Raw genomic sequence first — 22,243 nt, 5'->3', positions numbered from 1 at the left:
TTTTTTTTATTTAATTAAAGTCTCCGCAGCGACTCAGTCGCTCTTCATGCTGCGCCAAAATTGGCGCTGTTCCTTTAAATAACATTTGTTGGTTAAAAAAAAAAAAAAAGCTAAAATATAAGATAATTAATCCTATTAGTGGCTGCATATGATACCCGCACCGCGTCCTCTGTGTACACATGCATGTAAAAATGGGGAAAGGGTGCTGGAGGGGATGTGGATGATAGCTGGAGACCTTCTTTATTTCCCATATATTTCAACGTCACATCCACGTTGCTTCCTACCCATGCACGCTCTTATACCAGTTGCCCAAAACGCCGCAAGGCCTTGCGATACGCAAATACACGCACACACCCACACCCACACACGCACGCACGCACAGTGGCTGAATTCGGATGCTCAGGATCGCCGTGGAGCCGCGACCGGCTGACAGCGCCTCTCCTGCCGGCCTGCTTTAGCCCTCCTGTCTCAGCCCGTTGAGCCAAGCAGGCGTGCAGGGGCGGACACTAGCAAGGCGTGGCACGCGTGAGGCATGACGCACAAATGGGCGTGCCTCCTCCTTCGACCCCCTCACACTCCTCCAACCCCGTTACAGTTGTCATTGAAATGTCTTACGCATGTGAACTGTAGTGCAGTAGATGTTGCTCTCAGTGTTACGTCAACAACATTAGCAGTCAGGGGCAGTGTATTTGGATCTGAAAGGGTAAAGTAATACCTATAGACTGCGGAGCTGCGTCAAAGTCCTGCAATCCTACACCTTAATCAATACACCCCTCATCCATGTGTGACTTTTGTTATGAAGATTCATGCCTTGTTTATGACGAAAGTTAGGAAAGTGTTGGGAAAAGGCCTTATCGTGCATTTGATAGGAGTGAAAGGAATTTCTTGGATCTGCACCAAATATGTAATGGTTGCTTCCTTCGACCGTGCTCCACCCATCTAAAAAAAAAATATTGAAAATATTACTACACCCATCAAAACATAAAGCTTGCATGTATGCATAAATGCCGTTACATTGTACCAACCTCATGTAGCTGCAAACTGAAAAATGATCAGATCAGTTGACAGCAAACATAACAACACAGATCACAGCATAGCACCTCTATTTGTTTGAACAGTTGTGCAAATTTTGGGTCCAATGACTGTTTTCAGCGAGGCAGAACAGCAAGCAACATACTACCGGCGCAAAATTTGAATTCGTAGACATGACCAGGTGCCCCGGACCTGCCACAAGTTAATGTGGTGATGAATTTTGTGCGCCCATGTTAACTGGATCTTTTGAAGCAAGTAAAGTGATCATGATCGATTTATTGAAAAAACAAAAAAAAGGAAAGTTCATACCAGCTACCCCACCAACTTACAGCGTGCCAAAATCAACAATGACATGAACAAGCATGCCTGCGTAGCTGTAGAATTGATGAAAGAATAACTACAATATTAACGTGTTTGAAGAAATATCGTAATTGGCTGTCTCTGTTGTTTGTCTGACTGATCGCATTGTTTTTAACCCATTCATATTACTTGATTGAATGATTGATTGATTGATTTTTATTCGATTAGCTTCAGTCAAAAACAGTAATTACAGAATTCCACAAGCAAACAAGGCCAACAGAAAAGGTGTTATGGTGAATCCGCAGCTTATCAAGCCTATGCCGTTTTTTCCATTGTTTTTTTTTTTTTTTTTTACAAAACAAAAATACTTTCACAAAAGAAAATGATACAAGTGCCATCACAAATTTAATCAACAAAAACATTTTTTCTTAAAAAAAAAAAAACTTGTTTAACAATAAATATAAATTATATATTTGTTTAGTTTTATCATCTTTTTTCTATTTATACATTTTCTTTTATGCTTGGTTCATATATTTATTCAGTACTTTCAGTTTATTTATTTATTTTAATTTAACCACACATTTTCAGATCATTTTCATAATAATTCCACAAATTTAAACTTCTAACAGACACAAACCAACTATTTGTTATTTTGAGTGTGGATTGTTAATTTAGGGTTGGTTTGAGATCTGATTCATTTTGAATAGAAATGCTTTCTTTAATACAGTTCAAAACAGAATCAGCAAAGGCTAATTAATCCATGGGCACAGTAATATGAATGAATCACAGAACACTAAACTATAAGCCAATTGTACTGTTTTCATTGAACCTATCGGCAGTATTATTTTTTTGTTTGCACTATTTTGGACTTGGGAGTGCTAACATTTCATTCTAACTTGAGATTTTCACAATAAATTTTATCCTAATTAATATTTTCTTTATTGCTGTTTATTTGATCAATTTTGCTTCTCTAAAGAAGTATATAATTAACATCTTCTGGTGTAGTACCCCAAAATGCTGTAGTGCATACCCTGCTTAAAGAGAAGTCAACCCAAACATTTTTTTTTTCAAGAATATGTTCTATGCAAGCCCACTAGTTGAAACAAGACATTCTGATAAATATTGTGTTTGTGGAATAAGAGTTAGTCCACCCGTTTTTAGCGATCTGAGGCCCCGGCCATTTTGTCACTTCTGTCGACTAAAAATGGCATCACAGCTGCTCAGGGCTCAGGTAATGACCAATCACAGTAACCTGTTTTCTAAAGATGAGCTATGATTGGTCGTTATCTGAGCCCTGAGCAACTGTGATGTTATTTTCAGTCAACATAAGTGACAAAATGGTCGCCCCCGAGATGTCTACAAATGGCTGGATTTTGCTGCTTAACTCATATTCCACTAACACAATATTAATCAGAATGCCGTGTTTCAACTAGTGGGACTGTTGGGAACATATTCTTGAAAAAAATGTGTTTGGGTTGATTTTCCCCCGTAAGAAACCTGGCCTTGATCAAGGTGTGCTGTCAAATTTTAGACCCATTTCCAAGCTGCCTTTTATTTCCAAAATTCTGGAAAATGTGGTGCACTCTCAGTTAAAATCTTTCTTGGATGAACATAGTGTCATGGTGCTTTTCCAGTCAGGCTTCAAGATGATGCATAGCACAGAGTCAGTACGTGTTTTTAATGATATCCTCCTGGCAAATGACACTGGAGACTATGTATGTCTTGTTTGTTGGATTTGATTGCAACATTTGATACAATGGACCACAGTATTCTTTAGGCTCGCAAGTGGGCATTAGTGGAAGCTCTCAAGAGTGGTTTGGATCCTATTTGGCTGACAGGACTTTTTCTGTTATCCTAGGTTCCTCTGAGTCCCGCTCTGCCCCTCTGTCCTATGGTGTTCCACAGGGTTCTATTTTGGGGCCCTTGCTGTTCTCGTTGTAGTTGCTGTCAATGGGTTCCATCCTTCGAAAACATGGTATTTCCTTCCACTGCTATGCGGATGACTGTCTAATCTACGTCCCGCTGAGCAAAAAAAACGCTTTATCCTTAGGACCACTTTTGTCCTGTCTGGAGGACATCAAAGCCTGGATGTCACTACATTTCTTAAATTTTAACGAAAAGAAAACAGAAATTATGGTGTTCGGTCCCTGTGGCTCTTCTACATCCCACCCTGTTGACCTGGGCCCACGTATCTAAAGCCAATAGTCTCGGACTTGGGTTTTAAAATGGACAGTTATCTTAAATTGGACCTGTAAAATCAGCGCTGTTGTAAAGTCCCGCTTCTTTCACCTTAGACAGCTGGCTAAGGTAAAGCCCCTCCTTTCCCATCAGCACTTAGAAACAGTAACCCATGCCTTTGTGATATCTCGGCTAGATTACTGTAATGCAGCTGTAGCTGTTGTGAAATGCACTGTATAAATAACGTTGTATTGTATTGGATTTGTAGAAATGATTAGTTTAGTAAATGATTGTTGATTAAAAATGTTTTGACCTTGAATTTTTTACCGTGATATATATACTGTTACCGTGAAGGGACGCAATTGACACCGTGAAATGAATTTTGGGCCATATCACCCAGCCGTAGTTGTTTGTCTACCGTTGTCGAGATCGGACTCTCTTCATCATCCCAGCATGCTTTGCGGCATCCAGTACTGACTTTTTCGGGCATATTCAGGACATTAATCATTATCGCTTGTGTGTTTATATTGACAGTAGTTTGTTGAATGTGTCTGTTGGGTTAAATTTGTGTTGTTGTCAACATGAAACTCAAACCATGACTTGTGCGATACAGCAGGGGACCCCAACCACCGGGCCGTGGACCGCTAATATTAAATGCACAAGTTAGTAAATGAGTAAAACAAATAGACGTATTGGGCACCACTCGCATCGCAAAAAGTCTCTTTCTGCTGATCAAAAGCACAAACCAGTCCAGTGTCTCTTGTATGGAATGCGAACACTGGACATTTTGAGAAAATTATTGGTCTTTTTAAAAATGTGTAAGGTTTTGGTTTACTAACAAGGGAAGTTTAAAATACCGTGTTAGGATGAGAGTACAGTTGCTCACACTGGGCCAGCACTTCTCCAACTTGGTCCATCGGAGGTGATGTGTAATAATTCGGCCAGACAGGAATCCCCTCGCCGCAGCAAAGTGGGGCATAACCCAGTCCCAGTAGTGTTAAGAGTTAACTGGAGTATAAAAATCCCCGCTGCCCTACTTTTTTAGTTCCAAGGCTGCTCGGCGACTGCGCCCGGCTAGCCTGCTCCTCTCGAGGCATTGGCCATCGCAAAGACGAGTTAAATGACAATTAAGCAGCGAGGTCACTGGACTGCCGGGGCTTGCTGCTTGGCTCATGCAGAAGCGGACTAATTTCAGGAATGATACTTTTAGAATTAGGAGGGGGGAGGTGTAAAACATCCTTCATGTTTGATTAGAACTTCAAAGAGGGATTTGGGGATTTCGAAATTTGCGGGATTTGCGGGGCTACCTGGTGCCGCGAGCACCATGCCAGTGACCCCTGGTTTACAGTACACTCGTGATTCACTATTTACTGATTTTGTTTTTTTTTGTGTGGATTTTTTCCTGTGCAACCAGTCCCCAAGTATTTGCTGAAAAACTCACCCATTTGCAGTTCTTGTGCATATGCTGAAACACACTAAGATGCTTCAAGGTGCAACCAAAGCTGGGTCTAAATAGGAATTGATGTCAAGGGAGTATGGTGAAGTGATTTATATTGACTGAGAGACAGGTTTTTGTATATTGGGGAGGAGCTACGTTAATTTGCATTGTTAGTGGAAGTTATGGCGAGTCTCTGCCCCATCTGCATATATACATTTCTGCATTTCTGGTGCATTTAAAAAAAAAAAATGAAATCATCATTAAGGTTTTACATTATATGTAGATGGCGTCAACAACGATTAGTGTTCCAGTAGACAGACAGGTGGTCGTCGCTCTATGTTTGCTCTCCAATTGAATGAAGAAACACTCCCGGACGCTGTTGGCGGTAATACAATTGACCTTCTTTAGGAATAAAGCTTGGTGGTATCTTTAGTTATTTGACTTTTCCACTCTTGCAAGCATAACGGTTGACCTCCAAGACAGTTTGACGCCTGCTTTGGGATTCAAACATCTGCTCTCGCAGTCCCATGACAGATGTGGCACTTCCTGTGGCAGCGCCGCATTCACGGGACAGTGGTTCATGCTGGTTCCGCCGGCTTCTCTGGTGGTCGTAATAGGTCAAAGCAGGTCACCGTCTGACGTTTTTGTCTCTATCACGCTCTCTTTCTGTCTTTGTGTCCACATCTCTCCCGTGTGGAAAAGTCATTCCTCCTCTTCCAGGAAATTCCTCTTCATCCCAGGGGTGAGGCTGAAGAAGAGGGTGTGAGCAGATATTAAGTACGGAGGGATGCTTTCCAAGGCTTAATTTCTGTTTTTAGGGACTTTCCTTTTGACAGATAAAGTCAAGAAAACTTGATTTTAATAACACATGGACAAAATGCTAAATGAATAAGGCAGCACAATTTTTCCCTCATGTCTTTATTGAACAGATACAAAACAAATCAGCACAAGATTCCTAATTCAAGATCCCAAGATTTCTAAAATTAAATTAAAAACAAAACAAAAGAAAGGCAGTCGATACAAATGTGTACATACAAAAACGGTCCTACCTTTAGTTTTGTTGAGTTACTAAACTAGTTAATTAACCCGTTTTTTTTTAATGAGCATTTGATTTCACCAAGTGTATGTAAAAAATCCTCAGAGATTATTCTCATTTTTTGTCATTTGAATTGCTAAACATGCATGTTAATATTTTATGAAATATTTAAAGGTATTATGCTGGTGTTCTATAGATACAGCTCGCCATTATGTTACTTCTATTCAATGTGTATTTCACTTGTTAACATTTCCGTAACCTTGTCAATCATGTTTGTCAATTAATTTTAGTGCTGACATAATTCTCAAGTCCAGACCTTTTATGCATGTGGCGATCAGCGCTCAGCCCAATCAAGTGTCCCTTTCAGGGTATAAAGGACTCTTAATTACCTGCGTGTGTTGGCATGTCATGAAGAGGAAGTGACCACCACGGCTATTTTTATTTATTTTTTAACTCAAAGGTACTCAGACAAATCTCAGTCAAATTGTTTATTTTATTTTAAAATATTGACTCTCAAAGTGGGTCAGCGTTTGAACATCCGGTTGGACCACCCTTTCTGAGAACCATCCTAATATTTTCAGGGAAAAATTAAAGTCTAACTTCACTCAAGTACAGCCTGACTGGAGCTCATTTAAGAGGATCAAAGTCTCGGTGTGCGTTTTGCTTTTTCTTTGCTTTTTGTGAATGTACACGTCTCATTCAAAGGAGAACTTAGAATCCAACATCACACGCAGCAACACTTATCAAAGTTAGGTTCATTGATTTTTACTTTTTACAGTATTTCACATGTATGACCATAAAACCATTAATGCGTAAGCCGCAGAATCTAACAAGATTCACCGTTTTTGCCCTAAAAGTTTTAACAAGCTTTTGCATATTACAGTGACTAACTTATTTTTGCACTTGGTGCTATGATAGGTAACAATGTCAAAGTGTGATTCATTAAAAAAACATTCACATTATTTCTCTGATATTGACAGTTTGACCCTGGAAAAGATTGTTTCCATTTTCAAACTTTCCTATGATGGAAAATTCAACCTTGAAGGTTCTTCTCCTGTACACCTGCAGGTGTGTGTGTGTGTTTTTTCTGGAAACCTTTCAGTTGTAACTCTAACTGTTCAGATTCGTCTTGCAAAATTCAATTCGTCACTAAGAGGAAACTATGCCGGCTCATAAAGACCAAACAAGCCTAACCTGCCCCACGTAGAATAATCGTTACATGTACGTTTATTTTCATTTGGCCTCCTATCGGGTTTGATTCAATGTGGCGGAAAAAATGGATTTCAACATAATACAAGTTTAGAGCATCAGCAGCACAAAAGACAACTTAAGTTAATATTGTTGTACAGATGTGAGGCCACAGTTTTTTGTTTTTGTTTGGCTTTACACATGATTGCCGTAGCAGCTGCAGTTTTTGCTTTTTAAAACTTGCATAATGTATCCTTCTTGCACTTCAAAAGAGTCTTGTGCGTGTGTGCGTGTGTGTGTGTGTGTGTGTGTGTGCGTGCTCGCGCATGTGTGTCTTGTTGCAGTTTTTTTGTGTTATTGTTGAAACAGGAATCTGGCGGGACAATGCAACGACTCAGCCTTGTTTGTGTGTGCTCATGACACACAAGCACACCATTAATGGGGTATCCAGATGAGGTCCTCCTGGTTTTTTTTCTGTTTATTGAATTTTGTCACCAAACCAAGCAGTTGAATTGATTTATTTTGAATGTAAAGTATTAGAGCATTTACGTTTGTGGGGTTGCACAGCTAATATTTTATACCGGGGAAGATCAAACCAGGGGCCAGAGGTGACTAGTGTTATCTTGTTGTTAGTCCAGAAGACATTCCACTCATCATGACACACAACCCAATAGTCAAGGCTTGTTTCTATTCCATCGCTGGGCTCTACTGTTGGTCCACTTCACCAAACGTTGCCCATCGATGTCGAGCGTGACCTTATCGCGTTTTGTGTTGACAATGAGCAAGAACACGCTGAGGGTTTAATTGTCTTTTCAAGACTGAATCTAATTCCAGACAGATGGAGCAGTGTTCTGTCTGCTCTCGCCCCTTGGAAAATTGGGTCTCATTTCTTCTTTTTTTATTCTTTTTTTATTTTCCCTCTGTGTTTTTCCTCTCTGCTCTAGCCAAGCCTCCCCCTCTTTCTCTCTTTCTCTGTCTTTCGGCCCGTATGGAGAACCAGGGGCAGGTTGTGCAGCTGGGAATCAGGCCTCTTTTGGCCAATGCTAACTGGAGACTTTATGAAAAAAAATGAAGCATCAACTGAAATCTTTCTTCAATATTAAAGACCCAATCACCAATGTGTTTTTGTTTTTACTCAGAAGAGCTGGACCACCAATTTTAGACCCCAAAGGTTTTGTTAGCATCATTAGCGGGCTAACCCAAAACTCAGAAGTCAGTTTCATCAAAATATCCGTACACATGGTTTGTGTCACTGACTTGTTCTTGGAAAGCTTAAAAAAATGCATCAGTGTTAGCTATCCAAGATAATTCACTTAATTTATTGTTCTTGTTGGCTTAGAGTATCCATCCATCTTCTATAGAGCTTATCCTCGCAGGTGTTGCGAGTGTGCCTGAGGTTATCCCACTTGACTTCAGTCGTGAGGCGAGATACAGGCTCAGGCGCAGTGGCTTGGAGTAGTTCTACTTAATGTTGACATTAAAAAGGAATTGTAGTCCATGTTTTGTCCCAACAAAAGAGACAAGAACTGACCAATTGTCTTAAACTGTTCTGTATGTTCTTTTAGTAATTTTAATTAGCTGTCTTATTTCTGTGCTTCTTATTTCTGTAAAAATATATATCTTTAGTTCTTTGTTTTCAAATGCTTTTAAAAGTTGGACGTTAATAACGCAAAGCACATTGTGTTACGATGCCTTGTGTATGAAATGTGTTATATAGATAATGCTACCTTGCCTAAACGATAACATTTTTTGTACAAGTGGTGTTACCAATTGTTACCAATTCTCGTCCAGACCGAGTAGAGGTGTAGATCAGGTTACAAAAGTCCAAAAGATTTACTCCTACGCCTACAAGCCTATTTTTTACCCACAAACAGTAGAGTGGGTATTAATCCACCTGGGCACTTTATATAGAACCCAGTGAAGCGGGATATTGGTGTGTCTGTGTACATGGCATCTGGCAATCAGATAGCACTAGCGTCTTGTGACGTAAAATACTGACAGTTGCTTAGAATAATGCATGTCGACTGACATAATGTTTATTTGTGCGATACTCTGACTTGTTTTTCAGTAATTCACTTTACTACAAGTACATTAAATGTTGACAGAATGATTTTCAAACCTTGGTCTTCTAGACATCCAATTGCTAAAACGTAGCTTTGTGTATTTTTATTTTCCATATCCGCAGCAAATATTCAAGATTTCTGAAACATTTGTTGAGCAAATGCAAATAGTTGAAATGCTGCAACACTAGTTGGCAGCAAGTCGCACTGTTGGGCCTGGACGTCTCTTTGTCAGCATTATTATTTCTTAAACTCTGTCAACATTAAAGCTGTCCAGCCTGATGCTCCTGCCAAAACTCAAGATGGGCCAAGAAGAACATCTGCTGGTCCTTGTGTCTCTGTAAAGAAGTATTTGAATCCTAGCCTCATAGTTTGTCTTTTAAGTGTCTAAACGATATATAAAAGTTGCTGAGCCAGAACGGTTAGGCCTGAGGTGTTGTTTTAACATGTGCGTCAGTTGAAGTAGGTCTGGAACAGTGGCTGTGTTCTCTGGCCGTTTACCTTTTGGGTTCCGCAACACATGCCCGTGCACGTGAACCAGTTCCAAATCAAACCGCGACGAGCTCCCGACGCTGGAGGAGATGGAAAGTGTGTGTCGGTAATGTCTCACTAGGAGTCTTGGCAAGCGCTTGTGTGGCGAGAGCGCCACCAAGCTTCAGTATGTACCAGGCTCCAATAGTGCAGGAATGACTGCTTCATTAAACTTATGTAATAAATAAACTTATGTAATGTAAATAATCAGCCACTAGAATCACGATGTTTAAGGATAATGCTTTTGTGGTTATATACAGCACTGTTGGACCAGCCTCATGTTGCATTAGTGCTAGCATTATTCCAAATGTCCCCGTACAACATGGTCTCAAAATGTAGGTGGGATTTCAATCTCACATTGTAGTGACACATGAAGTTGACACAGTAAATGACAATAGACGATATCTTTCTTCTTGAGGTGACTCTTTGCTACAGGAAGAACCCAGGCTTTTTTTGTCTTCTTGTAATCAACAAATTGCACTGTCTAGCTTCACCGCTTTAGGTGGAAAAAGTGGTTCATTACATATAGGTTATTTTCAGAGGTGGGCATTTCTTTAGACTGATATACGCCTGTTTTGCTGAGGATTGACGAATGACGGGGCTTTTAAAAAAAAAAAAAAACAACTTACTAAGCCCTGACGGAAGTGGGTTGTCGTCCGTCAGTGCAAGGTTCGTCACTGACTGCCGCCAGTTTTGCTGCTGTTTTTTGCGGGGTGGTGGTGGAGCTATGCGGACGGACGGACGGACGGCGGACAGAAAGACGTCTGACGGACTAACTGACAACTTAACGGACTGCCGAATTGATGATTACAATTCGTTTCATCTCTGAAAATGACGGACTGATGAACCCAGGCCGATGACTGATGACAAATAACGGACCAGCTAAATTTCCTAAAATGCCCACCTCCTTTTTTAAAAAAAATTTTTTTACATCCTCATCCTTCCCTGCAAAAAGCCCTACTGCTCAATCAATAGCTGTATTTCATCAAATAGTGGCCATCCCTTGAATAGACTCCATTTCCCATGGACCATATGCTTAAGGCATTTCTGGTGGAATCATCAAATGTTGTAATTTTCTGCTGTTAATTGTTAAAAGCTATTGGGATGACAACTGAATGAAAAATAACCTCTGATGTTAAATATGCAACCTCGGGCTATGCAATATATTCAATAGTTGGGTACAAGTAGGGCAGGACAATTAATGGAAATCCTTGCCCTAATCGAACAAAACTGATGCGTGTATGCAAGTTCTTGCGTTGTGAAAGCACCAAGATTGCCCCTGTTTTCCTTGTGGCAAGCGTGACGTGTTACTCTGTCCTCCCTCAGGTGCTAAAAATTTTAATTGACACTCCATTTCGAGTTTAGTGTAAAAATAAACACACAGCAAAAAGAATTACATACAAAATCAATGAATAATGAATAATCATGTTTGTTAATAGTGATTTCAATATCAATCAAAATAATTGTGATTGTCCTTTTTTTCATAATCGCCCAGCCCTACGTACAAGTACAATTAGCTACGGTTTTCAGTATTAACATAAAGGTTTATTTTTGTCTATTTTTGATTTAAAGCGACCCCGAACCTTGGGCATATTTTTACTTTTTGTGTATTCCACCATGGCAACAAAGTCACCATTGACCAAGTGTGTCCGTCTGCAACATATGTCCATGCAGTAAACACGGAAGTGTCCAAACAGGGTTCCGGGTGGCGCAAATATGGTTTTAAAATGATCAATTATAGTTTCCAGGCAGACATTTTTGTGGCAATTAATTTTTGTGGTCGACTTGGCCGAGTTAGCTGATTTATTATTATTTTTTCTATTTATTTATTTATTTATTTGTCTTTTTACCCCCCAGCCGTATTGATGATTGAGTCCTGTCATTAATATGTCATTTTTCACAGAACACAGCTATTTTGTCCCATCAGAAACCACTGCAGAATCCCCTGTGGTTCTGGAAGCCTCGTTAACATTAGCTTAAGATCAGGTTGTTTCTCTGAAAAGTGGTGTGCGCTGGTGAGTCTTTAGAACTTGTTGGAACTGGAGGCAATCTCACGGTGTTTAGCTGAGTCAGACCCCACGTCATCATCTGCACTCTCATTAAATCATTATCTCCATAACTCACTGTTAGTGTTTGTGTGCAAGCTCCAGTAGCAGTATACTCGGAGGACGCAGCAAAGAAAAATAAACACATTTAATACACATTCCATCTCTATTTGTTCCCACGTTTGTCTTGTGCGTCCTGGGTAGGCTCTGTCCCAGATGTCGTTTTTGGCCAACGTGGGCTAGAGTGGAAATTCATCCTGTGAGACTGAGATATTTGGCTTGGGTGTCACTGACTGCAAATCCAACCCTCAAACCACTTTCATGAACTTGGAGTTGTAAGAGGGTTTCGTTATTGGAGCATTTTGTGGGTGAAAATTTTCCACGTGGCCTCTAACACAGAGCAAAAAACATGTTTCCTCACATTTTCATCTTATGCAAGGTTAAACAACCGGCGGCCCACGGGCCACATATGAACATAATACACAAGACAATATGTAGTTCAGTTATTAGCGTTTCATGTTTTATGACGAGTCAACAAACTTTACTTCTGATTTCACAATATACAGTACATCAGTACAAAACTAACGTTTGTAATATTTTGTATACATGTTTATCCAACAGTCTATCGTGTGTCATGGCTTCGCAGTTTAAAGTCATTTGTGGATTATCCTTATCTTTTTTGTTCAACCAGATTTTCAGTACATACACATTCAGCACACGCACACACACACACACGTTGAAATCGGCGGAGAGAAAAATTGAAGACGCTTGCTTCAGGCTGCTGCTGCTCGTTTCTGTTGTTTGGTCGAACGCGGCTTCTGTCCATACATCGCGAATCAAATGCAAAGGGTCCCCCACTTACCAGCAGGTTAGTGGATTCAGAAGATTTGCTGAATTGATATTGCATTGTGGAGGGAGGTTGCTGAACTGATATTGAATTGCGAGGGGAAGTATTGCAATGCATTGACGAATCAATATTTGCAGGCCGTGGGTTTGATTGCCGCGGCCTACGGCTACCTGAAGACTAAACTGTCTCCTTGCTAGCCTGAATAAGGCCGGGGCTGTGGCCGGGGGAGGGGACGTCTACCACCTCTGTGCTCAAGCTTCTCAGTTACACGCAACACTCACACGTGCACACTCACTCACTGTGTGTATCCCCCAGGCTCAATGGAACTCATATTTCCCACCTATGTGCTGGTCAGTGAACACCACTACCACCAGACAGATGACTTCTTAGATCCACAAAGTCGTCATTTCTTTGCAGATGCGTCATTTTAGTTTTGCAGATGACACACTTTCTCCTTAATTCTGATTCCTCTGTAACTCTTTTGTGTTGAAACGAAAGCCAAGTCTATATAAACACGGGTATTTTTGTCTTTTTTTCTATGCATTTAGGAAAAAATGGACAAGATCCCAGTGTGGCTGTGCTGATCATAGCACCATGTATTGCTTTTCACTTAAATCTTTCAAAATATTTGCTGTTGTGGTGCTTTTTTAAATTATTTGGGTAAATATGTTTTTTTTTTTAATGAAGTGTGTTAAAGTCCACATGCAGAAATCTTTTTTCTTAAATGTGCCTCTTTTTTTCTGTCATGATTTTCTTCAAATTTCTGCTTTGGCTAAAATTGGCACCTACTAGTTCCAATATGTTGCAGAACACGCACTGTATGTTGTATCTGACTGCACTGAATAGCCTATTTGAACTGTGAAATAATTTGAGACCTGGAATACACAGATAAAATAAATTATTATGATTCATTATTAAGGAAACTGTGACACCGCTTGTTTGTTTAGGTGTGGAAAAAAATGTTGTTCATATCACTTTCTGTTCAACAGCAAAATAGAAGCCATCAAGGAACGAATTTTCTGCTATGTGACAAAAACCAAAAGCACAAATTTGAGCTTTTACCCTTCAGCAGTGTGTATACTAAGCCAAGTTAGCAAAGAAGTTGTTTAGCCTTGAAAAGAACACATCTAATCGCATCCAGATGAAATGATGGGAAAAAACAAAATAATTTCAAGATGTTCACAGCTAATGATATGAGACCTCACAATGTATTCAGCAAAGTTCAGCAAATCAACCTGTTCGCTAAGAACCCTGAGAAGTTCATTTTAAACATTCAAGTATAAATGTAACGAGACAACAGGCAACCATAACTTTGGCATAGAAGTCATTTGACCGTCCCCCACAAAAAGAGCAAATGTGCAACTATCAGCAGATTTGTAGAGGGATTAGCCAATTCTTCCAAATGTTTTCTTGTAACTATGACTCATGATTTTTTTAGGAAGCATTGTGAAGGTGTCACAAACACAGTGCTAATACTGAAACTAGACTCCTAAGACTGAAACTAGACTCCAAAAGGAGCCCATGTAGTAGGGCTGCTCGAAAAAAATATTAATCACGATTATTTTGGTGATAGTTGAAATTACGATTATTCAAACAATTATTTTTTGCTACAAAACAAGAACAGGTTAAAACATGTACAAAATATTAAGACAAAATTCTTTGAAACGCTACAATAATTTAAGTTCGTCTTGGACCCAACAACATTTATTGAATTAATTATTTAAAGAAAAAATTTTAAGTGCAAATGCTTGGCGTAAAATGCCAATTTTGACAGAATAGTACAGATGCTATTCATCTATACATTTAGACCTTTGTCTGGAGCCTTTTTTGTTTTGTTTTTAAAGTAACATTTACACATAGTAAGCAAAGTTTAAGTAATTTGCTTCTGATCAATTATAAATTTTATATGCTGATTGGGTCAAACTAATTTAAATGTTGACTGTTACATAATAGTACGTAAGCAATTTGAAACAAAAATGAAGACAAAAAATTTCACTTCATATTATAGACTACACAAGAAACTTAACTTAAGTCACAGTAATAATGTTTAGCATAGTTTCTATTTTTGTGCTAGTAAAAGTAGTGTATATTTGCATAAGATATGTTATTTAAAATAAATCCCTCGTGCTGATTGCGGACGATGCCAAATCTAACTCGGTGTTTTCTTGCTTTGGTGTATCATAACATCATTGTAAAACACGTGTGCGCATGCCTCAAAACAACTCAAAATTAGTATTAATAATCGTTTTTATACAATTATGCCAATTTTGTAATCGTGGACTGTAATAATCGAAATCGTAATTGAATTTCGATTAAGTGCACAGCCCTACCATGTAGCACAATCAGTTGTCAAGTAGTGTTGACTCGTGTATGGTGCATTTTACTACTTTGACCGTTAGGATCACTCACTCACAATCGGTGGAAAGCTGCTGTGATCGGCCTAATCATTTTAGGCAATCCTTGTTTGTGTGTGTGTTGTATAATAGCAGTCTGTGTTGCTGACTTATGGTTGATGTGACGCATTATATCACCTCCATTCGTGTATGGACCCCAAAAAAATGAGGAAAGAAAAGGTCAGAAACAATTTTACGACTGAGTCGGTCCGGATGACATTTTGACAAAATGAGTTGTGACGGTTCAATGAAGCATAACTGATTTCTGCTGAGTCAGCAAATAACGAGCTGGAAACTGATCAAAGGCTTGCAGCCCAGTCCTGAGGCTTTTGACTTCGGGGGTAGAGATGTTTTCTGTCACACGGAGGATCCTACACTCTCCTTTTCTGAGGGAATTCCATCGAGGGTCCGAGGGAAGGTTGGCGACATGGAATCCGAGAGGGTTGTTTTCAAAGCCTTAACGCTAGAGGCAGCTGCCTGGATTTGTACCATCAATGCCTTTTCTGGAAGACAAGTAGGGGGTGGCTTGTTTCAGCCAACTGTGAACAGAAACTTTATTGGTTGTAGAAGTTAGAAAAACAGATGTAAGAAGTTATGGGAGGCCATGGCGAAGCAAAGTTTTGCAGGGACTACTTGACAGCGGTTCTGGCTCATCCGGAAGGAAATGTCAAGCTAGGAAATGCTTCTGTTGTCTTCATTAGTGGTGCTAGCTCATCCAGATGGAGCTCGGAGTAAACCATCTTTGTATTGGAAACTCAGTTAAAGGTGTGCCTTCTGATTTTTACCCAACCTGCCCTCAGTTATTCACCCACCGTTTGTTGACGGGATCTGCCAAAAACTAAGCATACAAGATTAGAACCAATCCAAATATCAGGCTGCTGTTGTGTCTTGCACACAGGTTATTTAAACTCTTCAATCCGACTGAACTATGGGGGTTACGTGGGCCTGGATCTCAGCCAGGGAAACATCTATAATTTGCCACGGGTGTATTTCTCTTAGTTTAGAGGAAGCCTTTATTAGCCCCTTGAGGGGAAATCCACATTTTTTTACATTGGCTATAACTAGACACATCCTTCGGAAGTGATGGTGAAAGACTGGTTGCAAAAGCCGAAGTGCCCCCTAAACTTTTGCAGGATTACCTTGCTCACAGGGCGGCTCCTTGGGGTGGCACAGGAAGCTAAGTGGCACCTCTTCTTTCCATTCTTAACTCCTGATTAGGACTGGGTCACCAACGTGCCCACAACCATCACGTAGCCCTCCCAAGGACCACATGAGTAGCCCGCGGGCCATTTCTAAAAACTGAAATTGCGACTTCCAAGGAAAGTTGTTGACGCAATCTTTTGAAAATGTAAACATTTGCAAAGTTTTATAGAAATAGTGTTTTGCATCGATAGTTTACTACCTTGTTAAATCCCTACATCCATCCCGGTCACGGTTGCAGGGTGCTAGACCCCATCCTAGCTGAATTTGGGCAAAAGGTGGACTCCACTCTGAATTGGTCGCCAGTCAGTCGCAGGGCTCATAGGATATGGACACGGACAATTATTCACACTCACGTTCACGTCACTGATTGGGAATTGAGCCTATGCTGCCTGCACCGAAGTCAAGCAAAGTAACACTACACCACCAACGACTTTTTGTTTAATTAATATTAATGATAATTAATATTATCAGAAATCATTATCAGGTTTTTCACATAGATGAGTTGGTGCCATCTCCGGTACAAATTCAATCGGGGAGGTGTGGTCTAAGGCTGTATTACTTCTTATTCTTCTGTATTCTAAACACGGTGTCATAAAACACGGTTGTTGGTTGGCTTTCCTTTTCAATGTGGTGTGTCGCTGAAAAAATGGAGGATACCCAGTGGGATACACTGAGGTTGACCTTGCTGTTGTCGTTCCGCGGTGGACCTTATCTGACTCGGAGCCACTCCCTCAATCATGCCCCGGGTCATGCCACCCTTCGTCAGAGTGCCCATTGGAGTCGCTCCATCCGTTGACATTTATCAAACATTTACTTTTGTATGACCCGCCTTGCTTTGTTTGCACAATGACGTTACATACAGAGAGCCATTAATGTTGTTGGTTATTTTTAGGTGACTCACATCCAGTCGGCGCAGCATGAAGGGAGCACACGGACACACACTAGTGCCACCTGCTGACTATGCATTTGTTGTGTGGACAGCTGCTTGAAGAGAGGTGTTGAGCAAAATGTATATCTGCTACATTCTCACTTTATTTGAATGGGAAACCTAGTAGATCTTTTTTTTTTTCCCCTTATGAATATTTATGTACTGGCCTATAAAATTCCAAAGCCAGCTGTCAGAAGAAATGCCCTTCAGCCACTAGACTTGACAGACTGCTGTGGTGTCCTACAAAAGAAATATGATCACATAATATTAATAATCCCCCTCTCTTCTGTGTGTTTGTCTGCAGGCTGACTGGATTGGTCCAAGCTGTGCTGTTGCAGAAGCTGGCCTTGCAAGAGAAAAAAAGGTAATGAGCGCCAAGTGCCCTACGCCACGCCATCACCTGCTGGTTAAATTGTTATATTGAGTGTATTCGGTTGTATTTTTAATTATGTGACGCCCGTGGCTCTTCCGCCATTTTTTCCCCCAGCACCACAGGGACTCTGTTTACATGCAGTCAATATTCGGGTTGAGGTCAAAATTCCGATTTCTGAAACATTTGGAATAACCCGTTTACTTGAATGAGCGTACAGAGTTGCTCCGGCATTTGAATTAGCCACTGTGAACAGGCGACGCACGGCATCGTGACTCAAAAGGACGTCATTTCCGCTTGTTGTCAATAAAAACCTTGATATTCAGGATTCCTTGTGGTTGAGCATACACAGAATGTCCCGATCATGTCTATATTTTGCGCTGGCAGTTTCTTTGCCTATTTCGCCCCCAGCCTCCTCCTTCCCCATCCACCTCTTATCACTAATGGTAAGTAGAGCATCTTATGCTTTTATTTGGATGTTTTTTCAATTTTTCTGATACTATTTTGATGTAAATTTCGACTTTAACGGTGAAATCTGACATACGCGAAAATTCGGGTTATATCGCCACTCGTTCGTAAATCGAGGACTTGCTGTATGCTATATAAATAAAGCTGGCTTGCCTTGCTTTGCCTTGCCTCTCCTGTCTCTACTATGTGAGCATCAGCCAGTTTTAAACTCCCTTCCCTTCCCCTCGGGGTACAGAATAGATCATGCAAAAAAACAACAGACGTGAACATTGATTTAAGGCAGCATGTAAAGCAGCAAAGCGGCATGAATGGGATTTGAGTGCATGGAAGGGAATCATTTGACTCATCAGCTGACGGAAGCATGATCAAGACTCCAAACTCGTGTCCCAAAAGTGGCTGTGATAGTTCGATTTTAAACTTCCCACATTGTAAATAGCCTGTCAGGTGACTGGAGCATGCTATCATGATGGCAGTGAAGCATTTGGGAGGCGTAAAAAAGACACTTAAGTGTATTAATCATCTTGCAAATACACCATTGTAAAGAAACGTAACTTGAAATTTTCAAAAGGAGCTTTGCTTTCACGATTACAATTAGGTGATGCTTAAATGAAACACTACTGGGTTACAGCCAGCAGAGGTGCTGTTGATTCAGTCTCAACTAGTTTGCTCTCTAAAGAACAACATAATGTCAACTGTGGGAAGTTGAGCTACATCTTTGCAAACCTGCTACTGTACAAATAACCATTAAAAAAGATGAAATCTTAGTCCATTTTCCATATTGCTAATCAAGGAAATGTAGTCAGATACACATCCCTTAATATTAATTAGCAGTCATTCATGATTAATCAGTACCAGACATTTTTAGTCCCTCTTTTACCCAAACGTTTGAAAAAAAATGGAAAAAATATATAAATGCATTCCTAGGATTAAATGGCAAGACTGTGAAAAGACATATAAATGTCTTTGGGATTAAATGAGTTAATTTGAGATAAACTATATAGTGCGGTTGTGTGTAATTGCAATTCATCGCTGTCACATTTAACATCAATCATTTTGTCATAACTGAATTGTACACTTTCAACCACAACACAATGGATACAATACATTATGTTCACAACTATGTCGTCTGTCTGCGTTTTGGAAATCTTGTGGACAAATGAGTTTGGAGCTGAAATGTAAACGTGATGTACGCCTCAATTTTGTGTGTGCGTGTACTCCCATGTCAGCCAGAATGCTTAAAAATACACACTGTATGTACACGGGTTGCTTGTTTGAGGTTCAAGGGTGTGTTTGCATGTTTTTTTTTTTCATTTTACAGGAGGAGCCTCATGCGTTTGGCTAAGATGAAATTCAATTGAAGTCGAGTCTATTTGTATTTGAGGGGCAGCATAACATTCTCGTCTCTTTGTTTTGTGTTATCCATTAAGATCACGTGTTTGGCTTTTTCTGTTGGAACTAGCCATTGAAAATATCTTCAACCGCTGTTCCAAGTAGACCAAATGGTGTAGCCTCGACTGCCAACAAAAGGTCACAATTACAAAGTCAGGAAGTACAAGGCTCACTGTACTAAGTAGTATTTTGATCCTCCTTGCTCTAAAACCACCTAATTGTAGCATTCGCCAGTGTTTTCCACAAGCACACTCTGACGCACTTTTGAGGGCTAACATGCTGAGCAAACTACTTTGAGTGTTCTCTTGAATATAACAGTTACCATCCCATCTTCATTTTTAAGTTCAAATTCACCCAACAAATAAGTAGTTTATTTAATGAGTGAATGAGGTTGAATGCTCCAGATGCAGGCATCAAACAAATTTAACAGATGTGACAAAATAAGGTTAAGGTCGAAATCCCGGTTTCTGAAACATTTGGAATAACCCGTCTACACGCGTGAGCACACAGTAACAGAAACGTACCGATAAGGTCATGACGCAAATAGAATTAATTTTTCCTTCTTACTTTTGAGTGTCAATAAAACGCATTATATTCATGTCACTCACCACAGTAATGAAAGAGTCGGTTTCCTCCAAGCTCCAAAAGTATGATTGTGTGCTGCATCTCACTTTCGCCATGTTTTACAGTATATTACAGCTGGGAGTGACAAACAACTTGAAGTAAGAACGTTTAGCCTCTTATTTGCAGAAAGTGTACACACCCGTTCTGGGGGGGGAAACGTAACAAGATGTACTGTCTTTGAAAACAAGGTACAATCTTAACCGCGCAACTCTATTAGATACCCTTGACGATTGTAGTAACGCTGTAAAACTGACGATGCGATGACTACTGCAATATAAATATTGTGCACGGATGTAGAATGATGAAGAAACAGTATGTGGCACAGCTCTACTTTGTACAAAGCAAATATATTCCAACATGAACAAACGATCGAGGACAAAGTACAGAATGTCCACATATTGACTAGTGAAAACCGTGTCGTGTGTCTAACCAAGTGACCAGCTAATGCTCGCCCGTGTTATTCACAAGCTAACGCGAACGTATATGATTAATACGTGATGTAATAATCAATAATAACATGACTCGGTAAAGAAATTCTTTGCCGACACTTTTAAATATCGATTTTTATTCATAAAAATCTGGCGGGAAGTCAATCACGGAATGCAATTGTGCTGACATTCCCAAAGACATTTGTTATATTTGTGAGGGATAGGGACTGAACCCCGCCACAAATAGTGAAAATCTGCAAAGAACTGACGCAACCCCAAAACCATTGCCTATCGAGGCCACATGATATTAGACCGATTATCGGCAGTGTCGATTATCTGTGCCGTTATTTGACATTTTGATGAATATCGTTTTAAAAAATATATATATATGAAGGCCCATAACAGATGATTGTAAAACTGGATTAACTTCAGGGAGTTTTTCATTCATTTGTTTATAAATTTAAATGACTTACCTGTATGAGATGCTGGTGACACTGGGAACAGGAAACTCACTGCACTTTTTGTTTTTGTTTGAAATTAAAACAAAAATAAGTGAAAGTTTAACATTTTGATTATCTTGACATTTTGCTGTAGAAAAGTTACGGCTGCTACAATTTATACTTTACTTAGTTTAGGTTTTCATTTAACTTAAGACATACTGATGACCCGAGGAGCTCCCTGCACTGTTAGGTTTTTAAAACAAAGCTGTCTGTTGTCTTTTTTGTCTACACTTTAAAGAAAAACCATCAACATGTTGAACATTTGAAAAGTTATTTTAACAAACATTTTAACAACAGTCATTTCAACAAAGTTAAGAGTTGGCTTTTTTTTCATTTTGACACCAATATTTTCCCTTTCATTGCAAATTGATATCAGCTCCGGTTATTTGCCTCCTTGACTATATTTTTTTTAGGTACCGACACTGAATGGCAAGAACAAAGTTGATCTGGCAATTTTAGGGCTTTGGCGATAGCATTAGAGCCATAACAGTCATAGCAACTGTAGCCTCTATCACACTTCCCATAAAAGACAGCTTTTTCTCATGACTCTGTTCTGTGTCAAAGGTACCAAAACAGAATTGGGGTTGAGGATGACAAATCAATTTGGCGGCTTTGAACGTGACATCAGAGCCGTAACATAGGCCAGACAGCGCCTCTGTGTGAGGAAATTTTCAATCCTGGTATCAATACTAGTGTTGTAGTCAAGAAGGCCACACCAACCGAGACAAAGACATTATTGAGACTAGAGAGTATCGACACTGAGAATAAAGACCAAGACTGTATATATCAAAGAAAAATCACAAAAAACGGTTGTTTTTGAATTAATACGAGTAACCAAATCTAGTGGCATTCACCTGCATTCTGCGGTTTCTCAGTGGCCACTGAACTGTTTTTTTCTTTTCGACAGGAAGTTTAGAACATCAATTTTAACAAAAAGAAAATACACATTACAGTGCAAATCTTTAGTTTAATTTTTCAGCTTTGCTCAAGATCAGCAACATGAGCTGACAAACAATGCAACAATGCTTAGAGTAATATGTCGGGATGTATTATACTGGCCTGGGCAAGGTGCACACACCCAACACATCCTACTGCCCAATGATTTAATGCATGAAGTCATTCTTTTCATTCTATTGAAGTGTTATTTAAGTGCATGTTTTTATAATGTACAATTCTGCAGAGTGCTATTTTTCCAGATCAAAAACACATTATAAACATATTTGTTGGTCTCATTTTTTAGGGGTTTGGAAAGGTTTAATGGCATTTCCATTCATACAATGACGAT

At 39.8% G+C, this 22,243-nt stretch overlaps 1 protein-coding gene across 2 annotated transcripts in view; it reads left to right on the top strand.

The window, feature by feature from the left end:
- Window positions 1–22,243, top strand: part of raph1a (Ras association (RalGDS/AF-6) and pleckstrin homology domains 1a) — a 53,786-nt gene that overhangs the window by 405 nt on the left and 31,138 nt on the right. For both annotated transcript variants that reach the window (XM_086051892.1, XM_086051891.1), the window contains exon 2: window positions 17,484–17,543. The gene's annotated coding sequence lies outside the window, so the exon portion shown is untranslated. The remainder of the gene's footprint in view (window positions 1–17,483; window positions 17,544–22,243) is intronic.

Source organism: Filicampus tigris, chromosome 14 (assembly GCF_054856515.1).
Source record: "Filicampus tigris isolate MCC_2025a chromosome 14, RoL_Ftig_1.0, whole genome shotgun sequence".
Classification (NCBI taxonomy): Eukaryota; Metazoa; Chordata; class Actinopteri; order Syngnathiformes; family Syngnathidae; genus Filicampus; species Filicampus tigris.
Note: the sequence above shows the minus strand (reverse complement) of the source record. Positions and strands in the feature narration are given on the sequence as shown.